The following is a 14,137-nucleotide window of genomic DNA, read 5'->3' on the forward strand; positions in this document are numbered from 1 at the left end:
CCACTAGTCAGGAAGCCCAAGTTTTCATTCCAGCTCTGCTACTGGCCTAATGTGTGACCTTTGGCAAGTCATCTAACTTCTCTGGGCCTCCGTTTCTTCGTCTTTAAAATGGGGGTAACATTCTCCCTATTACCTAGTCAGTCGACCAATCGTATTTATTGAGCACTTACAGTGTGCAGAGCACTGTCCTGAGCGCTTAGGAGAGCACAATATGACAGACGTCTCTATATCTACATCCTATTCCTTCTGTGGGACAGGGACTGTGTCTTAGATGATGATCTTTTATGTATCCCGATGCTTCTCATAATATTTGGCAGGTGGGAAGTTTTTTTTATGGTATTTGTTAAGTGCTTTCTAGGAGTCAAATGCTGTTCTAAGCGCCGGGGTAGATATAAGCTAATTAGGTTGGACACAGTCCCTTCAGCGCTTAGAACAGTGCTTTGCACATAGTAAGCACTTAATAAATTCATTATTATTATTATTATTTCCCACATGGGACCCATAATCTGAGTCGGCAGGAATCCAGAAGAACTAAGGCACAGATATAAGTGAAGTCACTTCCCCAAGGTCACACAGCAAGCAGTTGGCAGAACCGGAATTAGAACTCAGGTCCTCCGACTTCGAGGCCTGTGCTCTTTCCACTAGGCCTTGCTGCTATTCAGTGACCAGAACAGATAGCCTTTTAACATATGTGGAAGAACCTTCCTTGTTGTTGTTAAAACTCATCCAGGGATGGAAACCCTCCAGTCAACAACAAGAACTTCAAACACAAAGGACGGTGACATCCAGGGTCAATCAATTACCTCGGATTTCAGGATCCTCTCTCTTACCCCCAGAACAGTAATTGTTACTCATGTCTGGAAAGGATGACGATATCTCCCAGATCCAAACTGAATTAGGAGAAATTGCACCCAGCAGTAAGATAAATGCTTTGTAATAAGTGTGAGCAATCGAGTGGAGGGAGCAATTACTTTTATCTTTGCTACTGAGACTGCGTGCTGCCAAGTGTATTTATGCCGCTTGGCAAAGGCAGGATTTTAATTTCTTGGCAGAAGACAAGACTGCTCTTTTATAGCATCTAGTAAAAATATCTTGTTTTATAAACACTTACTCTACAGGATTTAACAAGCTCCAGGGGAGTTCAGCACTCTTGACTTTCCATAATTCTTCCAAGAAGAAATCTTTAGGTGGAGAGATGGCTTTTACATTGAAAGGGTCTTGGGGTCAAATCACTGTGGTTTCTGTACCTGGACTGGGGAAAGACAATGTGTTTTTGTTGTTTTTTTTTTTTAATGGTATTTGTTAAGTGCGTATTATGTGCCAGGCACTGAACTAAACGTTGGGGGTAGATATGAGATAATCAGGCTGTACATGGTACTTGTTAAGCGCTTACTATGTGTCAGTCACTTGTTGTAAGCACTGAGGTGGATAAAAGATAATCAGGTCAGGCATCATCCCTGTCGTACATGGAGCTCGCAGTCTAAGTAGGCAGGAGTAGGATTTAATCCCCATTTTACAGATGAGGAAACTGAAGCACAGAGAAATTAAGCGACTTCACCAACATCACAGAGCAGACCTGTGGTGGGGCTGGGATTGGAACCCAGTTGAACACAATTCACATCCCTTATGGGGCTCATTCTGTGTGTGTGTTTTGTTTTTTATATGGTATTTGTTAAGCGCCTCATGTGCCAGGCACTGTACTAAGCGCCGGGGTAGGTTACAAGGTAATCAGTTGGAAACAATCCATGTCTCGCATAGGGCTCACAGTCTTCATCCCCATTTTACAGATAAGGTAACCGAGGCCCAGCGAGGTAAAGTGACTTGCCCAAGGTCACACAGCAGACACGCGGCACTAATGCTTAGTGGACAGAGCATGGGCCCAGGAATCAGAGGACCAGGGTCCTCTAGTCCTGCTGTCTGCTGTGTGGCCTTGGGTAAGACACTTCACTTCTCTGTGCCTCAGGTACCTCATCTGTAAAATGGGGATTGAAACTGTGTGCCCCATGTGGGACAGAGAAGATGTCCAACCTGATTTGCCTGTATCCACCCCAGCACTTAGTACAGTTCCGGGTACATAGTAAGTGCTTAACAAATACTATTATTATTATTATTATTATTATTATTACAGTGGAATTCTGGATTCAGTTGGTCCCTTGGGTTTCCAGGGGATGTTGTGCTTGCAGACTTAGAGAAAATGGTGACACCTGTAGACTGTAAGCTTGTTGTGGGCAGGGAACACATCTGCCAACTCTGTTATATTGTACTCTCCCAAGCGCTTAGTACAGTGCTCTGCCCAAAGTAAGCACTCAATAAATGACACTGATTGATGGATACCTCCCACCCCCTTTATCTGTCTTCAATCGCTCATAAATGGTGTGCATTGAGTGCTTACTGTGGGCAGAGCATTGTACTAAGTGCTTACCTTCCTATTCAGGAGGACAGCGAGTATATTCAGCGGTATAATCACTCAGAAATGCTGGGGTGAGTGATTCGTAATCTTAAAAAATGTTTTTCAGTAGGGAGGCCAACAGACCAGCTTGTAAGTGAGTCTCTGGCAAGTTGTGCTAAACAGAAACAAAACCCCAAGTCCTAGCAACAAATGACCTTCCCATAAGAGAAAAAAACACTGAGCCTGGAGAGATTTGCTCCTCAGACACTGATCTTTGTTTGAGGGTCTAGTTCCCTCCCAGGCCTGGCTCTTGGCTGAGAATTAGGGGGCTTTGAAGGTAGGGCATGGATTGGGAACTGAGTCACAGCATGGCCTCGTGGCTAGAGCCCGGGCCTAAGAGTCAGAAAGACATGGGTTCTAATTCCAGCTCTGCCACTTGTCTGCTGTGTGACTTCGGCCAACCCACTTCTCTTCTCTGGGCCTCAGTTACCTCATCTGTAAAATGGGGATTACGGCTGTGAGCAACAGGTAGGCCAGGGACTATGTCCAACCTGATTGGCTTGTATCTACCCCCAGCGCTTAGTACAGTGCCTGGCATTCATTCATTCAATTGTATTTATTGAGCGCTTACTGTGTGCAGAGCACTGTACTAAGCGCTTGGGATGTACAAGTTGGCAACATATCAAGCTAATAACACTAATTATACTATACTAATCAAGCGCTTAGTACAGTACTCTGCACATAGTAAGCGCTCAATAAATACGATTGATGATATAGAGACGGTCCCTACCCAACAGTGGGCTCACAGTCTAGACACATAGTAAGCACTTAACAAATATTTATTAAAAAGCCTTTCCTGGGTAACAACAAGGGTCTTTGAAGATAAATGTGCCAGGTCGTTAAGGCCTGGTGCTAATTCTGTCATTTTAGTTAGGTTATCCTTGATTCATTCATTCATTCAATCGTATTTATTGAGCACTTACTGTGTGCAGAGCACTGTACTAAGCACCTGGGAAGTACAAGTTGGCAACGGTCCCTACCCAACAGTGGGCTTACAGTCTAGAAGGGGGGCTCACCGTCTAGAAGGGGACTGATAACCTGGTAACCACTCATGCAGGCTGTGAGGTTTGGTAGCCTAATTGAATACTTAGCATCTCAAACAAAGTTCTAACTTTAAATAACAGTCTAAAGTAGTAGCTCGGTCAGCTGTGTGGACAGACCCTTGGTTAGTGGTAGAAAAGCACAGTATTACTTAATTCCTTGTCCTCAGTTAGTACTTTGATTAATGGTTTGCAATGAATTTACTAATCTAACTGAGCACTCACTTGGGCCAATCTCTTCCCTTTGCCCATTTCCCCGCAACCCCTGGGTAAACATAAGTGGGGAACACATCACTGGATTTTATTTGCTGGGACCAGATTTGCCCCTTGATTCACCCCTGAAGAGCTTCCTGGGACAATAGCAAGTTTACCTCAAGTGCTGGAAAACTGGTCCTAAAGTAGGCTTTCATTCATTCATTCATTCAATCATATTTATTGAGCGCTTACTGTGGGCAGAGCACTGTACTAAGCACTTGGGAAGTACAAGTCAGCAACATATAGAGATGGTCCCTACCCAACAACGGGCTCACAGTCTAGAAGGGGGAGATAGACAACAAAACAAAGCATGTAGACAGGTGTCAAAATCATCAGAACCAATAGAATTATATCTCTATGCACATCTTTAAAAAAATAAATAGAATAGTAAATATGTACAAGTAAAATAGAGTAATAAATCTGTACAAATATATACAAGTGGGGAGGGGAAGGAGGTAGGGCAGAGAGGGGGATGGGGAGGAGGAGAGGAAAAAGGGGGCTCAGTCTGGGAAGGCTTCCTGGAGGAGGTGAGCTCTCAGTAGGGCTTTGAAGGGAGGAAGAGAGCGAGCTTGGCGGATGGGCAGAGGGAGGGCATTCCGGGCCAGGGGGAGGATGTGGGCCGGGGGTCGATGGCGGGACAGGCGAGAACGAGGTACGGTGAGGAGATTAGCGGCGGAGGGTGCGGGCTGGGCTGGAGAAGGAGAGAAGGGAGGTGAGGTAGGAGGGGACGAGGTGATGGATGGACAGCCTGGAAGCTGAGAGGGAGGAGTTTTTGCTTGATTCGTAGGTTGGCAGGCAACCACTGGAGATTTTTGAGGAGGGGAGTGACATGCCCAGAGCATTTTTATCATGGAACACTTACATGCTTGATAATAATAGTAGTTGTGGTGTTTGTTTAGTGCCGACTGTGTGCCAAGCACTGTACTAAGTGCTGGGGTAGATACAAGATAATCAAGGTGAACACAGTCTAAGTAGGAGGGAGAACAGGTTTTAAATCCCCACTTTGCAGATGAGGGAACTGAGGTCACAGAGAAGTGAAATGACTGGCCCAAGGTCACAGAGTAGACAAGTGATGCTGCTGGGATTATTATTATTTTTATTATTATGGCATTTGTTAAGTGCTTGCTATGTGTCAAGCACCGTACTAAGCTCTGGGGTAGATACAAGCAAATCGGGCTGGACACAGACCCTGTCCCACATGGGGTTTACATTCTCGATCCCCATTTTACAGATGAGGTAACTGAGGTGCAGAGAAGTTAAGTGACTTGCCCAAGGTCACACAGCAGACAAGTGGTGGAGAAGGGATTAGAAACTATGACCTTCTTACTCCCAGGCATGTGCTCTTTCCACTAGACCATGCTGGCTGCATGCATTTAGTACATTCTCAGGCCCTTAGGACAGTGCTCAACATCATCATCAATGGTATTTATTGAGCACTTACTGTGTGCAGAGCACTGGACTGAGCGCTTGGGAGGGTACAATACCTCAGAATTAGCAGGAATGTTTCTCACAACGAGCTTAGAGTCTTGAGGGAGACAGACATTAATATGAAGAAATAATTTATGATATACAACTTATAAACATGTACCATAAGTGCTGTGGGGTTGGAGGTGGGGCGAGTATCACATGTCCACACCAGTGATAGATGTGGTTCTCGGGCATTGTCTGCTCTGTGACCTTAGGCAAGTCACTTAACCCAACCAGAAGTCAAATCTCACCTTCTGAGGAAAGACACAAAGAATCCATGAACGCTTTATTCCCGACCCCTTCCACCCCAAAAAGTAGTCTTTTTTTTTTGAGAGCAATGTATAAATGCAACATTTCAGTTTGCCAGGGCGGTCTAGACGACTAATGCACCACTCAAGACCAAATTCTGAACCGTGACAATAGAAATCTCTCATCCCTGCTGCCAGGATGTTGTAAATTTCTGTAAAGGGGTTTTTTTTTGTTATCCAGAGGTGAGCAGTTGCGACCCTCAGTCCAGGATCTTCTCGCTAGTGAACGGAGATGGTATTTTCTCTCTACTGTGGCCAGACAGTGTGGGGGAGTAAAGTTTTGAGAGAGTGGGAGGATGGATTTTAGAAGTACTCTGAGGAGACCTTTTTCATCTTGATGGAGAGGAAAATAGCCAACATCCTGGAACAAGAAGGCAGTGATCAAATCCGGCTTAATCTCGCATGTGACACACTGTAAACTTGTTAGTGCTGATCTGCGTGTAATGAATCGTTCTAGGAAATCAAATCTCTTTGTCGGTAGCGCTTGCAGCTGTGTCCTGAAGCAGAAGTACTGTCTGTCTCATAGAGTGTGGATATTAAAAGGATTCCATCCCGTGTCGTTTGCCCAGGGTCTGAGGGCCGCTATTTGGGAAACTTGGCTTTGAACCATGGGAAACTGAAATCCTAGCTATTGTTCTCTCCGTGTGGGGTATTACTTCCTGACCTCTACCTCATAAAAGGGTTTAACGAACATCACTTCTGCCTTGTTAAAACCCATAATACCCAAATACCGCATATTTTCCGGTCTCCTTGCGGGTAGTAACAGAATGAAAATGTTCCTAGCAAAGATTCTTGTCAAAGGTTTCTTATTTGGTGGTTTACCCAAGCTGTACTGAAAGATCCAAACTTGAGTTTGGCTTTAAAACAGCATAAGTGGGATTGTAAGTGGGATCATCATCGTAATAATTGTTATATTTATTAAGCTCTTACTGTGTGCCAGGTAGTGTACTAAGAGCTGGGGTGGATACAAACAAATAGCGTTGGACACAGTCCCTGTCCCATGTGGGGCTCACAGTCTCAATCCCCATTTTACAGATGAGGTCATTGAGGCCAGAGAAGTGAAGTGATTTGCCCAAGGTCACACAGCAGGAGGTGGCGGAGCTGGGATTAGAACCCATGACCTTCTAACTCCCAGGCCCATGTTCTACCCACTATGCCAGGCTGCTTTTCATAGCCTGGTGTGCCTGTATTGAGCAGGGTTGGCTAGAAATGATGATCGGGGTCTGGGTTTCTGGTTATCTGCAGGGTCTAGCAGCTTTGATCGGCACTGCCTTTATGCTTAGGAGGAAGGTTGGACAATCAGCGTTCATTGGGAAGCAGCATGGCCTAGTGGATAGAGCCCGGGCCTGGGAATCAGAAGGACCTCCTACCTCACCTCCCTTCTCTCCTTCTACTGCCCAGCCCGCACCCTCCGCTCCTCCGCCGCTAATCTCCTCACCGTACCTCGTTCTCGCCTGTCCCGCCATCGACCCCCGGCCCCCGTCATCCCCCGGGCCTGGAATGCCCCCAATCCCTCTGCCCATCCGCCAAGCTAGCTCTCTTCCTCCCTTCAAGGCCCTACTGAGAGCTCACCTCCTCCAGGAGGCCTTCCCAGACTGAGCCCCTTCCTTACTCTCCCCATCGTCCCCCTCTCCATCCCCCCATCTTACCTCCTTCCCGTCCCCACAGCACCTATATATATGTATATATGGTTGTACATATTTATTACTCTATTTATTTATTTATTTTACTTGTACATATCTATCCTATTTATTTTATTTTGTTAGTATGTTTGGTTTTGTTCTCTGTCTCCCCCTTTTAGACTGTGAGCCCACTGTTGGGTAGGGACTGTCTCTATATGTTGCAATTTGTACTTCCCAAGCGCTTAGTACAGTGCTCTGCACATAGTAAGCGCTCAATAAATACGATTGATTGACCTTTGTTCTAATCCTGGTTCTGCCACTTGTCTGCTGTGTGACCTTTGGCCAGTCCATTCACTGCTCTGGGCCTCGGTGCCCTCACCTGAAAAATGGGGATGAATAATAATAATGATGTTGGTATTTGTTAAGCGCTTACTATGTGCAAAGCACTGTTCTAAGCGCTGGGGAGTCTACAAGGTGATCAGGTTGTCCCACAGGGGGCTCACAGTCTTAGTCCCCATTTTACAGATGAGGTAACTGAGGCACAGAGAAGTGAAGTGACTTGCCCAGAGTCACACAGCTGAAGACTGTGAGCCCCAAGTGGGACAGGAACTGGGTCCACCTTGATTAGCTTGTATCTACCCCAGCGTTTAGAACAGTGCTTGACACATGTAAGCACTGAACAAATACCATTACTATTGTACTATTTTGGGGCCTGGGATCTACAGGCTATCTTGAGGGGCAAAACCAACTCTTAAAACTGGAGTCTCTACTTTGGGTCAGTGAACTGTCTGCTACCGTAGGATGGAGTCGTTCACTTTGAGAGTTGCACCCAAATGGACCTAGGAAAGAGATAGTCCAGGCCACCTCCTCCTCCCCTTGACCCGAGGCTTGGAGAAGCGGGTGGCAGGCCTCTGCTTCTCGGCCACTCCCTTGCCACGTGGCCTGCCATGGCCCTGGATAATGTCTTTTCTAATGCCAACCTACTCCCTGTGCCTCCGTCTCATCTGTCTTGCCGCCGATCTCTTGCCCATGTCCTGCGTCTGCCTGGAATGCCCTCCCTTTTCCTAGCCAACAAACAATTGCTCTCCCCTCCTTCAAAGCCTTATCGAAGGCCCATCTCCTCCAAGAGGCTTTCCCTGACTACGCCCTCCTTTCCTTTTCTCCCACTCCCTTTGGCATCACCCTGATTCGCTCCCTTCAGAGTGAAGCAGTGTGGCTTGGTGGAAAAAGCAGGGGTTGGGAGTCGGAAGTTGCGGGTTCTAATCCTGGCTTTGGGCAAGTCACTTCACTTCTCTGGGCCTCAGTTACCTCATCTGTAAAATGGGGATTAAGACTGTGAGCCCCACGTGGGACAACCTGATCACCTCAGCGCTTAGAACAGTGCTTGGTACATAGTAAGCGCTTACCCCACTGTTGGGTAGGGACTGTGTCTATATGTTGCCAATTTGTACTTCCCAAGCGCTTAGTACAGTGCTCTGCACATAGTAAGCGCTCAATAAATATGATTGATGATGATGATTAACAAATACCATCATTAGTATTTAATCACTTCCCTCTCAGTCCTACTCCACTTATGTCTGTATCCATAATTTATTTATTTCTATTAATGTCTGTCTCACCCTCTAGATTGTACAGTGCTCTACACATGGTAGGTGTTCAGTTTGATTGATTGATTAAGGGAGGAAAGCACTTGGTTTTAAAATTCAGAGGGATGCAGAGAAATGTCCTTATCCATAGTGTCGTAGTGTCTCCGGCATACGGAGAGAAGATTCTTTCTCTTCTGGCAGGAGACGAGGGATGTTTCAGGTTTGTTTATTCCTGCTTAACCCTTTGGCAATTTTGTTGAAGAGCAGTTTGTTTCTGCTTTTTCTGTTGAATAATATCTTCCGTCCACACCACAAAAATCTTATACGCCCTACTCTGAAATCATGGGGTATATATATTACAAAATTGCAACATCCAAAAAACATATAAAAAAAAATCCTGAAGGATGACATATTCTTTAACTGAGCTGAGACCATAGCATAGTGAGGTGTGCATTTAAAAAGCAAACAGAAACAATATCCACTCCTCCCTAAAACAAAAATCAAAAAAAGAGATTGTTCTATCAACCCAACAAAGCACAAATAAAACTAATGCGTGGCCATGCTTGTGGATGAAAGTTAGGCAATTCTTCTGAAAACAGCTTTGTGCAGCCTTTGATTCTCAAATCTTTTGTGTGGTTTGATTCCCAGTTTTCCATCTGTCCCCTCACTTAACTTTCTGTAGCTCTTGGCCAAATGATGATGGAAATGATGGTTTAAATGTTCATATGTGGCAATAGCTAATTTCCCCCTCAAATACAAGTAGAGATGGTTTTAAAGTAAATAGAAATGAAGTGCTTGTGCTACCAAACAGCATTTTCTAAGGGAAAAAGACAAAGCTACCTTCAAAGAACTTTTTCCTTTCCACATTGTAAAAAAACTTAGAATTTACTCTGAAGAGGGTAGAAATTTTCCCAGCTGTTCTTATTTAACTCCTGTGAAGTAAGTCCTATCTGCAAATTATTCTAATTATTTGTCTCCCCTGCTGAACTGTAAGCTTCTTGAGGTCAGGGATGGGATCTGCTAACTCTATTTTACTCTCCCAAGCCTTAGTACAGTGTTTTGCGAACAGTAGACTCTCAGTACTATTAACTAATGGATTAGGTTTGATCAGGAACTACTAACTCCATTTCACAGAGAAAATGTTTCCTCTTTGAGGCTCAAATCACTCTGGAGTTGTAAGTTAGACACTTAAGAGACTCAGGTCATTTCATTTTAATAGGTTTTAGCCTCTGAGAAACTTTACAGTTCATGGCTTACTTTTAAGACAAAATTGTTACGTTCCTTCTCCTGTTATGAAAGTTCAGAGTTCCAAAACTGCCCCTGGCAGCCATTCAGATTTAAGCCGCTTTCTGGGTTTGGTGAATAATCAGACTAATGGAAAGTAAAGTTTTCATCATAAAACTGGGTTGTCTGGTAGGCCATAATTAAAAGAATGAATTTCTGAGGTAACACAATTTCCTTTTTTCCTCCCTAAAAATAAACCTAAACTATGCGTGTCTTTTTGGCCTTCTCACATTTATCCTACTCCCCTGGATATTTTACCCAACACACTGCTGATTTCCAAAAGCAATAAAACCAAAGGAAACAGGCAGTTCTTATTCCCCGCTCTGAATTTTGAATAACATCATAAGGGAGTCAAAAGTCCTTTCTTAATAATCTTTTTTTTATTGAAGAAACTTTGTCTTGTTTCAGTCACAGATGGACCAATACCTCGATTCTGTACAGTTTTTCATGGAACAGAGGCTAACACTTTAAAATCCACCAATGAGATGTGCATTATGTTTAGGGTCACAACATGTCACTGACTTATGTAAAAACAGCTGCCAAATCTCAAAGATCGACATATCAGTAGGAAAGGGCAGGATTGCACCATATGGTTTGAATCCCTGAATGATGAACCATTTCCCAAAAACCGAGACCTCAAAGGGAAGCAATCAATCGATGCATATATGCCAGACCACCACTCTCTCTACTTTCAAAGCGTTGTTGAGATCACGTCTCCTCCGAGAGGTCTTCCTTGATGAAGACCGCTTTTCCCCAGCGTGTTCTCCCTTCTGCGTCACCTATGCTCTCGAATCTGTGTCCTTTGTATGTCTGATATGCATCCCACCCCCCAACCCCACAGCATGTGACAGATCTTTAAATTCTATGTTATAAATTACTTATTTAATCATATTAATGTCTGTCTCCCCATCTACACTGTAACCTTATTAAGGGCAGGGGACATGTCTGCTAATTCTGTTGTATTGTACTTTCCCAAGCATTTAGTGTGGTGCTTTGCACAGAGTAAGTGCTCAGTAAATGGTTTTTGAGCGCTTACTGTGCACAGAGCATCATACTAAGTGCTTAGGAGAATAAAATACAATAGAGCTGGTAGACACGCTCCCTACCCACAACAAACATACAGTCTAGGGGTCTAGACAGTCTAGATCTTACAGTATAGAACGCTGTCAAATGTTAAAAAAAGGTGTTTTCACATGGCCTTGCCACAAATCCACGCCAAGCTTTCCCCTCCTTCCACTGGACCATAGCTTCCAAAGCAGAAACCAGCTTCCTTCCTACGACCAATGTAAAGTGCCACAGGTTAGGGTAAATCGGCACCCAGAGAGAGCTTCAGCATTCCTTGGTGCCTCAATGTCTGACTGTTCACCCTCCCTCCTTTGTCAGCCCCTGGTTTACAAAGCACGAGGATATACTCTTATCCCAGGGCTCCACTTGAAAGAGCATTCTTCCCCCTTGTTATTTTCCTTTCTAACCCCAAAACACACAAGGGATGAAGACACGCGTGAGGGATGAACCCATCTAGTTTGTAAAAAAGAAAGTTCCTTGCATTCAGGCTGCGCCGTTCATCCTCTTGATATTTGACGCTTGTTATTTTCCACTGCTCAGGCTGTCAGTTTGCTTAATAGAGATTTACAGAGCTGTCCTTCGCATCCAGAGAGGAGAGACAGCTGGTACTAAATTCCTTTTGTGCGGGCAGGTGGGGCCGAAGAGGCGGTTGCACATCGAGACAGATCTTGGTCGTGTCGACGTTTTTGCCATCCGTGGTGCTCTTCCGTCCACGGCGTTCGGCTCTGTTTGCGAATCTCCCGCTCCAAGGCAGCAAGGACTGACCGGACTCCCACAAATGTGGCTGCTGGGCTGCTGCTCTCCTTCCCCAGAAGTCCACTGTGAGGTTATAATAATAATAATAATGACGGCATTTGTTAAGCGCTTACCATGTGCGAAGCTCTGTTCTAAGTGCTGGGGGATCCAAAGTGATCAGGTTGTCCCACATGGGGCTCACAGTCTTTATCCCCATTTTACAGATGAGGTAACCGAAGCTCAGAGAAGTTAAGTGACTTGCCCAAGGTCACACAGCAGACATGTGGCGGAGCCGGGATTAGAACCCACGACCTCCGACTCCCAAGCCCGGGCTCTTTCCATTGAGCCATGTTGCTTCTCAGTGTTACTTAGGGCCTTCCTTCCTGAGGTTTCTAAAGTGCGTTTGCCCTCCTTACTTCTGCAGGACTCTTCAGCTTGCTGGGTATCCTGTCGTCATCCGTTCTCATGGGCATCACCCAGCGGAACTGTGTAATGAGCTTTGCTTCTAGGACCTCTTCGTGAATGGCCCTTGACTTGTCATATAATGCAGAGTGTGGCTCGGAGGTGGTGAGGCTGATGAAACGGCTCAAGAAGCCAGTGGGCCTCTTGAGACTGGTCTGGGTCGCTTAGCCAAACAAAAGATTGGGCATTACTGCAGCTTTGTAGACCTTTGGCTCGGTGGGAATCGTCTGCCTCGTTGTCACCAAACTACCAATAATGACGATCATTGTAAAGTGCTTTCTAGGTGCTGAGCACTGGGGTAGATACAAGTTAATCGGATTGAACACAGTCCCTGTCTCACTTGGGGCTCGCCATCTAAGTGGGAGGGAAAATGGTATTTAATCCCCATTTTTCAGATGAGGAAACCGAAGCACAGAGGAGTTGTGACTTTGTCCAAGGCCACACAGCAAATGACGGAGCCTGGATTAGAACCCAGGTCCCCTGACTCCGAGGCCTGTGGTTTTTCCACTACGCCACAGGGCAATCTCCTAAAAACTACGCTGGGTTACTATTTTTTTGTCTATCTGTGCGTCGTTAGATCATATTCTGCCTAGGTTACGGTATTCCGTGATGGGATTGAGTCTTCCACTGCCAGTGAAAAATATTTGATTGCTTGTCTGGATTTCCACATTTGGGCAAATACAAACTTCAGTTTTCTTAAGGGATATCAATCTGGAAGATTAGGTACTGACTCTATGAAGCAGTCTGTAATGATGATGGTATTTGTTAAGCGCTTACTATGTGTCAAGCACTGTTCTCATCTGCGCCACATGTATATTATCAAATATGGGATGATGAAAACCAAGGGAGCCCATTCTTTCTCTCATTATGTAATGTGGACTGTGAGGGTAGATGTAAGCCTTGAGCCCAAAAGAAACTAGCTCCCAACCTCACCAATATACAATCCATCATTTAACTCTAGAACAGTTAGGCATCTTAGAGGAGCAAACCTCATTATTACTCTGAATACTGTCATCACTTCTCCTTTGTGATTCTCATGCAGTAATTGTAATAATAATAATAACTGTGGAATTTGTTAAGCACTTTCAAGCCAAACACTGTACTAAGCGCTAGGGTAGATACAAGATAACCAGGTCGGACACAGTCCCTGTCCCATGTCGGGCTCACAGTCTAAGTAGGAGGGAGAACAGGTACTGGATCGCCTATTACAGATGAGGAAACTGAGGCACAAAGAAGTTAAATGACTTGTCTCAAGTCACACAGGAGGCAAGTGGCAGAGTCAGGATTAAAACTCAGAATCTCTAACTCCCAGGCCCTTGGGGGGAAAGAGAGAGATGTGGGAGGGTTTACTTGCAGAATTTAAATGTCACCTATGTGAGTCCTACTAATGGGAAATCCCCAAATTTAAATCAACTTTGAAATTTTATGTTCAGCTATTATCTTTGAGCCTAACAATTTCTATTTTTAAAACTTGAGACCCGTCCCTGAAACTCGGCTTACCCAGCAGTCGTTTCAGATGCGTTTTCACCTCTAAGTATGCACCTTTGTTGTTTTCTGTCTAAAAGATAAGGACAATATAACCTTTCATGAGCAGTTACAATAAATCATTATCAAAGAGAATTTGCCATCTTCATGATCATGGGCTTGGCTGGGAAAAGTAAAATTCAGGAGCTGGATGCATTCTAGGTGAAAGGAGGAAGCAGTATGGCCCAGTGGAAAGAGCACGGGTCTGAGTGTCAGAAAACCTGGGTGTTCATTATTCCCAGCCTGGAATTTGCATGCTGGGTGACCTTGGGCAAGTCACTTAACTTCTCTGTGCCTCAGTTTCCTCGTCTGTAAACTGGAGATTAAATGCCTGTTCTCC

This window comes from Tachyglossus aculeatus, chromosome 14, assembly GCF_015852505.1.
Source record: "Tachyglossus aculeatus isolate mTacAcu1 chromosome 14, mTacAcu1.pri, whole genome shotgun sequence".
Lineage (NCBI taxonomy): Eukaryota > Metazoa > Chordata > Mammalia > Monotremata > Tachyglossidae > Tachyglossus > Tachyglossus aculeatus.